General features: G+C 44.5%; 1 non-coding gene across 1 annotated transcript; it reads left to right on the top strand.

Annotated features, from left to right (window-relative positions):
* The first annotated feature begins 2537 nt into the window (after nt 1–2537).
* Nucleotides 2538–2675, top strand: LOC119926161. Its single transcript, XR_005450063.1, has one exon. It is a non-coding gene; the product is annotated as a small nucleolar RNA SNORA7 (small nucleolar RNA).
* Nucleotides 2676–9246: the final 6571 nt, after the last annotated feature.

The following is a 9246-nucleotide window of genomic DNA, read 5'->3' as shown; positions in this document are numbered from 1 at the left end:
ATTCCTGCCTGTTTAAGTATCCCCAGTTTTATGGATCAGCACCTTTCTGGGAAGTAGAGAAACCCCTGCCTAGTGTTCTACTTGTGTGGAGCTGATGGGATCAAAATTCTTACACACCATACTTGCAGAAGTAACCAAAGGATTATTTCTTCATCTGAGGCAGCCCTTGTAGAACACAGACTTCTGAGGATAGCTCCCCATTTTGGGGGTGTTACCAATCTCTAGACTGCAAGCTCACTGTGGGCAGGGAAGGTATTATATTGTACTCTCGCAAGTGCTTAGTACAGTGCTCTGCACACAGTAACTGCTTAATAAATGTGATCAATTAACTAGCCATAGCTGAGGCTGCCCAGTGAGAGGCTGTTGAGAGCAGTTTGCTCTTCCTCTCCTCTTTATCTACCAGTGGTATTTACTGAGCGCTTACTGTGTACAGAGTACTCTATTATGTATTTGAAAGAGTGCAATACAACAGAGTTGGCAGGCATATTCCCTGACCACAACAAGCTTATAGTCTAGAGTGGGAGAGAGTTATTGAATGGCTACTGTTTGCATCTCACTTCAATCCATACTTCACGCTGCTGCCCGGATCGTCTTTGTGCAGAAATGCTCTGGGCATGTTACTCCCCTCCTCAAAAATCTCCAGTGGCTACCAATCAACCTATGCATCAGGCAAAAACTCCTCACCCTCGGCTTCAAGGCTGTCCATCACCTCGCCCCCTCCTACCTCACCTCCCTTCTCTCCTTCTACAGCCCAGCCCGCACCCTCCACTCCTCTGACACTAATCTCCTCACCGTACCTCGTTCTCGCCTGTCCCACCGTCGACCCCCAGTCCACGTCCTCCCCCTGGCCTGGAATGCCCTCCCTCCGCACATCTGCCAAGCTAGCTCTCTTCCTCCCTTCAAAGACCTACCGAGAGCTCACCTCCTCCAGGAGACCTTCCCAGACTGATCCCCCTCCTTCCTCTCCCCTTCCTCATCCCCCCGCCTTACCTCCTTCCCCTCACCACAGAACCTCTATATATGTATATATGTTTGTATGTATTTATTACTCTATTTTATTTGTATATACTTATTCTATTTATTTTATTTTGTTAATATGTTTTGTTTTGTTCTCTGTCTCCCCCTTCTAGACTGTGAGCCTGCTGTTGGGTAGGGACTGTCTCTATATGTTGCCAACTTGTACTTCCCAAGCGCTTAGTACAGTGCTCTGCACACAGTAAGCACTCAATAAATATGATTCAATGAATGAATGAATGAATCACAGCAAACTAGGGGTAGATGACAGCACTGGGACCATAAGAAAAAGTAGAACATCTTGACACCCAGGAAATTCTCAGGAGTTTTCAATCTAATAAGGAAGGCAGGCAAGTTGTTAAAATAATAATGATAATAATTATGATATTTGTTAAGTGCTTACTATGTGCCAAGCACTGTACTAAGCCCTGGGGTGGATACAAGCAAATTGGGTTGGACACAGTCCCTGTCCCATGAAGGGCTCACAGTCTCAGTCCCCATTTTACAGATGAGGTAACAGGCCCAGAGAAGTGAAGTGATTTGCCCAGGGTCGTACAGCAGACAAGTGTCAGAGCTGGTATTAGGACCCGTGGGCTTCTGAATCCCAAGTCTATGCATTATCCGCTCCTTCTGCTTCCCACATACAGTGGGAACAGGAGGGAAAACTGGTCTCAATAAAAGCAAAGAAAAAATATGAACTGACAAACATGGACTTGCCCAGTCTCAAAATGAAAAGCTAGATTATGTCAAGCAAATGTATAGGTGGGCGAGAGACTGCAACTGCCCTTTCTATTCCAAGTTTCAGTCCTTTATAACTGACTGACTGAAGTCCCAGAAACCCCGGGGATAGCAATCAATCAGTGGTATTTATTGAGCACTTACTGTGTGCAGTGCACTGTACTAAGTGCTTGGACGAGTACAGTACAGCAGAATTAGCAGATACGACCCTTGCCCAGTACCTTCCAAACTTTTAATGGGGCACTAACGTAACTGATCCATTTCTTTACCTTTGCTCCATTTTCCAAGCTTAAAATCTGGCCTCTTGAGCCACTCAATAACACACACCTCCACAAACAAAAATTTCCAAACATTTGCTTTAAAGCACTCCATCACCTTGCCCCCTCCTACCTCACCTCACTACTCTCTTTCTACAGCCCAGCCCACACTCCTCTAGAGCTAACCTTCTCAGTGTGCCTTGATCTTGCCTATCTCACCACCAACCAATAGTCCACATTCTGCCTCTGACCTAGAATGTCCTCCCTCCTCAAATGTGACAGATAATTACTCACCCCAGCTTCAAAGCCTTACTGAAGACACATCTTCTCCAAGAGGTCTTCCCAGACTAAACCCACCCATCCTCTTGTCCCACTCCCTTCTTCATTTGCTCCCTTGGTTCATCCCATCTCCCCATCCCACAGAATTTATGTACATATATGTAATTTATTTGTAGTGATGTCTGTCTCCCCACCTCTAGAATGTGTCTGTTAATTCCTTTGTATTGTACTCTCCCCCAAGTGCTTAGTCCCCTCTCAGGATCACTCCTGGAGAGTTTCCAGTACTCTACCAGTCTCGATTACGGGAGGCAGAGTCAAGCAGAGGCATATCTATTACATTCCTAGCTTGGCCAGTGGCTAGCGAGCGGAAGGCAATCTGCTACAAGTCAAAACTCACCTGTTTTGGGCAGCAGTGACATGGGAGAGAATCAAGGGCGGAGACTTGAGTTTTCTGCGGAGAAGATAGCAATGGTAAACCATTTCCATATTTTTACCAAGAAAAAGCCATGGTTATGCTACCGGAATGATTGTAGATGGAAAGTGGGGCATTCTGGGAGAGATACGTTCATGGAGCTGCTATGGGTCAGAAATGACTCGGCAGCATAAAATAAGCACTTAGTACTGTGTTCTGCACACAGTATGCACTCAATAAATAATATTGGATGAATAAATGAATGAACGAACACACACTGGAAAGCTCTCTCTCATATATACAGCTGACTATTTGCCATATGGCAAGATTGCAGCCATGAAGCCATCTTGGAATTTGTTTGTTACGGGAGCTGATGGAAAAGCTAATCTCAGTGGACGTGTTTTGCATCTCCAGATCCATAATTCAGACCAGAAATCTGTCACCAAGACATCCATGAAATGGGGCTTCCAAGCTGCAGCTCCTAGTCCTATCAGTCCCTCAATCCACTGCAATCAGCAGGTCTTGCACAAATCAGCTCTATTATATTATACTCTCCCTAGCACTTAGTACAGTGCCCTGCACACAGCAAACACTAAATAAAAATGCTTGATTGATTGCATCTAATTGGAGTGCAGCCTCTCCATCACATAAGCTCCTTAAGGGCAGGGATCACGCCTTCTTACATATAATTCTCTCCCGAGTACTTAGTACAGTGTTCTGTGTACAGTAAGCACTCAAATACAATTGACTGATTGATTGAAAGTATCTGATCAGAGCTCAGCCTTTCCTCCGCATAAGCTCCTTGAGGGCAGGAATCCATTCTACTTACTCTATAATACTCTCCCAGGTACTTAGTACAGTGCTCTGCACACAGTTAGAGCTCAGTAAATAGCATTGATTAATAGGAAATGATCAATGAAGGATGGCAGATGTCCAGGGACAAAACTGCATATGCTCAGATTCCTACCTTTTCCCCACACAATTCGTTTTGGGGGTTCAGACTTTGTCAGCTTCTTTAGCAACACTTCATGGACCTCTAATATCACAATGAAGTAGCAGCCTCTCTTTTCCTCACTCCAACCCTTGTCGTAGGCTCCCAGCATCCTGCTTGTGCTCCTGGCAGGCACTGGCAGGCTGTGCTCTAACACAGTAGGAGCTGAAGAGCACAGGTCAGTTGGCATTCATTCTTGCCTTTCTGACATTGCTAAGAGGGGAAAAACCAGCCATCACATATACCTGCAGGTTAAGATTTTTATTCCCACCCAGGAGAATCTCTCAACCAGGTGATATTGTGGATAAGCTAAGGGGATGTTTTAGGTGTTGGAATTAAAAATAATTGAGTTCTGTTTCAAAGTGAACCAGGACCCCCCACCATCGCAAGGTCAAAACAGTCTCTCGTGACTGCCCGAGCTAGCCAAGCAGAACTCAGAATTGCAGGCAGGGCCTTGACCCCATGACTGAAGCCTCCAGACTCCTCAGGCCAGGAATGTGGAAGAAGGTGTCCCTCACCTCCGTGCTACCAAATTAGATATAGAGGGGCTGGGGTGTGGGGAAGGACAGAGATTGGACAAGCGGAATCCAGAAACCCGAATAGCCCAGAAGGACAGGTAATAAATACCTGCCGTCTCCAGCATTCTGGGCAGTGGACCAAGATTGCAGCAGTTGCCTGTGTGTTGCCTCTTCCCAGAGTAGAGGACGCCTGTTCTGTCTGTACCAGGTGAGGGGCCATTGGACCGGTGAGTTTCCCACTGAGCATCTGTGGGTGTTGGAGTTATGTGCTTTGCCCCAGCGTGTAATGCATAAGTTTATTACTCCTAAATGGGAAGGGTCCATGGACAGGAGCTAGGTGCTTCACCAGATGCGAGTAATGCACAAATGTATTCCTTCCAAGTGGGAAGTGTTCGTCGGGAGGAGTTGGGTGCTTTTCCACATGTGAGAAACACATAAGTGAATTCCTCCTGAAAGGGAAACATTCAAAGGGCTCAGGGCCCCAAACTAAAATAAGCGTATTCCTCCCATGAGCTAAGTTTAATTTGTCATGTGTGAATAATTAAAAGGATATTCCTCCCAAAAGGGAAATTCAATTCTCCACGTTGAATAAATTTTGCATGGCTCAGCCTGACTCCAATCTCCCACTCTCACCATTCTGATCCTCAAACCCATCCCTTCACTTGGGGTGACATGTTCTAAAAAAACACTGGTTGAGACCTGTTGCTTTAGCCATAGTATTCATTTATTAAGAGTGCTTACTATGATAAGCATTGGAATAGATACAAAGGTATCAGATCTGATACAGAACAGAGGGTATTCCCCAGGGCCTCAATCTATTTTATCCCCTTTTTGCATATTTAGCAACTGAAGTCCAGAGAGGTTAAGTGACTTGACCCAGGTAACAGCAGGCCAGTGGCAGAGCTGGGACTTGAACCCAGGTCTTGGGACTCCTAGTCGTATGTTCTCTTCCATTAATAATAAAATAATAATAGCATTTATTAAGTGCTTACTATGTGCAAAGCACTGTTCTAAGCACTGGGGAGGTTACAAGGTGATAAGGTCTTCCCCCCGGGATCTTACAGTCTTCATCCCCATTTTACAGATGAGGGAACTGAGGCACAGAGACGTTAAGTGACTTGCCCAAAGTCACACAGCTGACAATTGGCGGAGCCTGGATTTGAACCCACGACCTCTGACTCCAAAGCCCGGGCTCTTTCCACTGAGCCACACTGCTTCTCTAAGCCACAATGCCTTGAGATTAAAACCTTCTCCTTTCAACAAATGGAGAGGGAATAACCAGGAGGAGGAGGAGGAACAAAACTGGGTATTTAGACAGCGAACTTCTGTTTGTCCTTTGTAGCATGTAACACAGTGTAAAGTCTCATTGTGAATTGAGAGGTGATAATGGATAATGAAGAGAGCAATCAACTATTTTTCTTGAGCTGTTACTGTCTGCCCTTTTTGACTGCTATTCCTCCCCACTCACATTCTACGCTCCTCCCAAATGAACCCTCTCACTATCCGCACCTCCCCTCACTGTCCCCTCCACTTCATTGTCACCACCATCACCTCTTTTACTCATGCCCTCCCCCCCCACAACAACTCAAATGGTCATCTCCTAAAATTGAGATTCCCCACAACCCTCTGCAAAAGAAGACAGGTCTCTCAGTGTCACGGAAGAAACAGATGAAGAACAGATCATGGAAACAATGAGCTGTCTTTCCTGGAAGTGGCATCCCTCTTCAGAACAGTTATGCTAGGTATCAGCTTTGCAATTTAGGTAGACACAGATGTCAAATCCTCTGGCTGAAACTGGCTATGACCCACCCTTCAAACCAAAGTCATTCTGAGATCTCACCACCTCTACCAGAGTCCCCAATTAATTTTCCACCACCTTAGAAAGTGTCATTCCAGCAATTACCTTTCACACATATGTCTAGACTGTGAGCCTGCTGTTGGGTAGGGACCGTCTCTATATGTTGCCAACTTGTACTTCCCAAGCGCTTAGTACGGTGCTCTGCACACAGTAAGCGCTCAATAAATATGATTGAATGAATGAATGAATTAATGAATTGAAATTCTACATATTTGCTCATTTATTCTCCAATCCTTATTCTCGCTTTTTCTCTGGTCTTCCTTCTGGAACCAAATCTGTGGTTTACCTGCCTGCCTCCTCCAGTAGACTATAAGACCCCTGGGATAGTATTTGCACCCAAGAAGTACCATAGACTGACTCACTGAATTCCCACATTTATTAGAGAGAAGCAGTGAACTGGGAGTTAAGAGACTCAGGTTCTAATCCCAACTCTAACACTTGCCTGCTGTGTGACTTCCAACAACTCACAACCTCTATAATAATTATAATAATAATAATGATGGCATTTATTAAGCACTTACTATGTGCAAAGCACTGTTCTAAGCGCTGGGGATGTTACAAGGTGATCAGGTTGTCCCACGTGGGGCTCACAGTCCCAATCCCCATTTTACAGATGAGGTAACTGAGGCACAGAGAAGTTAAGTGACTTGCCCAAAGTAACACAGCGGACAATTGGCAGAGCCGGGGTTTTAACCCATGACCTCTGACTCCAAAGCCCGTGCTCTTCTCCACTGAGCCATGCTGCTTCTCTATGAGTTAAACTTCTATGTTTAACTCATCTGTTAAATGGGGATTAAATACCTATCCTCCCTCTTCCTTTGACTGCGAACACCATATGGGACAGAGACAATGTCCAACCCAAATGCATCGTGTCTACTTCAGAGCTTGGTTGAGTGTTTAGCACATAGTAACTACTTAAATGCCATTATTTTATTCTCATTATTCTATTATTATTATTTTCTTCTTCTCTAAATCCCCCCCTCCCACCCACCCAGGAGAAGTGTTGATGAAGAGATAGACTTCAAGAATCTGGGCAGCTTCATCTCAGTAACATTAAGAATCTGGGCAGCCTCATCTCAGTAACATTAACATCACACACAATGATTTTCAAGGATGATTTCAACAGCTGCTGACATTTTGGGGAAAAGTAACTGGAAAGCTGTTTAGCTCCGGTCTCCATCAATTCATAATCACCAGCTGCCCCTTCTCAATTCCAAGTGAGAAAGGCATTATGGTTTGAGGTTGAAATGACCACATCTCATCAATTATATCACAATTTATCAGCGGGACATGAAAATCATTCTATTGCCTCAGCTATTTTGGCTTGCTGGGCAAACCAGTAGTCACCCAATTTATTTCAAACTCTCACTACATATCAATTAATGGTATTTATTGAGTGCTTATTGTGTGCAGAGCACTGTACTAAGTGCTTGGGAGAGTACAATAGAGTCTGAAGACACATCCCCTACCCACAATGATCTAGAGGATACAACCAGTCTATCTTCAAGAAACATGAGACCATCTGGCCAGGTCCCCATGGAGCTCTTTCATTCCTGGAGAATGAGGATGCTCTGCCAGAAGATGTTTCTGACATCTTAGCAGCCCTCTCAGACCAGAGAACCACACACTGAGCACCAACAAGAACAGTAATTGGCCCCGTAGATTAGATTAAAATCCCCACCCAAAATTCAGAGCTATCCAGACAGTTTTGCCACACTTAATGAGCTCAGACTTAAACACCATCCTGAACATGACTAAAGAATGGGGCTAGCCTTAACCCCCAAGTCAGGAAGGAAAATTTGAAGAGAAGCCAGCAATTCTGCAATCTAGGCAGCATGTGGACCAAAACTGCCCTAATTATCTATATTTTTCAACATTTCAAAATGAATTATCCATATCGTATCTCCCCATACACACGCTAAAAAAATACTGCAGTTGCTATTATTTTATAAAGTGTATAGAATTTGCCCAGACCATGATATGAGCCTCGAGTTAACTTTCACACCGGTCAGCTCTGCAGTCAGTGTTTTGAGGAGTGATTTAACTGCAGGGTAACCTGCTTAGATTTTAACTGCGGGACATGTTCCTGCTTTGGCTTTTCTTCAATATCCATCCAGAGTGCAGGGAAATGTTACAAGTTTCAAAAATGCCATGATCATCGCAATATCCAAGAAAAATAAAGGAGAGAAAGTTGACCTTGGCTATTAACTGGCCTGTCAGTCAGTGAGATTCTTGGGCTGCTGGCTTCTACCCAGAGCTGTCAAGTTCCTGACAAGAATCCTTCTGGACTAGCTTCTGCACAACATTGTAAACCATCCACTTACAGAATCTCAAAGCAACTTGGGCTGAACCACAGCCAGCATCCTGGTTTGGCTGGGAATAGCATCAAGACCTTTCCACTGTATTCACAAACTTTACCAAAGCAGAACTGAGTTACGGTATTTTCTGACAGAGTGGATGATGTCTCTTCCAGTACATTATTCTTCCCCCAGATCCAACCCGTCAGTCCTTGGAAGAAGAATCAGAATTGGATGGTGGATAATGATGAAGATAATAATAGTAAAATTTTAAACACTTACTATGTGCTAAGCACTGTATTAAGCAAAAGGATAGATACAAGATTGGTTGGACACAGACACTATCCCACATAGGAGGATATGTTTTAATACCCATTTTACAGATGAGGAAACTGAGCCACAGAGAAGGACCAAAGGCAAATAGCAGATTGGGGTAAGAATCAGGTCCCCTTTCCACTAAGCCATTCTGCTTCTCCCAGGTTGTATTTATTAATAATAATAATAATAATGGCATTTACTAAGTGCTCACTATGTGCAAAGCACTGTTCTAAACACTGTGGAGGTTACAAAATGATCAGGTTGTCCCACAGGGGGCTCAAAGTCTTAATCCCCATTTTACAGATGAGGGAACTGAGGCACAGAGAAGTTAAGTGACTCGCCCAAAGTCACACAGCTGACAATTGGAGGAGCTGGGATTAGAACCCATGGCCTCTGACTCCAAAGCCCGTGCTCTTTCCACTGAGCCACACTGTATGCAGTCACGCTCAAAAATGCACAAAGGACTACCCTCCTCATTGTCCAGTATACTCTTTCTGCTCAACAGGATAAAAAGAGTCACCTAGGAACAAATGTTTCCTGATGGGAATGGGAAACCGTTGGAGG

Source organism: Tachyglossus aculeatus, chromosome 3 (genome assembly GCF_015852505.1).
Source record: "Tachyglossus aculeatus isolate mTacAcu1 chromosome 3, mTacAcu1.pri, whole genome shotgun sequence".
NCBI classification, from domain to species: Eukaryota; Metazoa; Chordata; class Mammalia; order Monotremata; family Tachyglossidae; genus Tachyglossus; species Tachyglossus aculeatus.
This window is presented reverse-complemented; position numbering and strand designations above follow the sequence as displayed.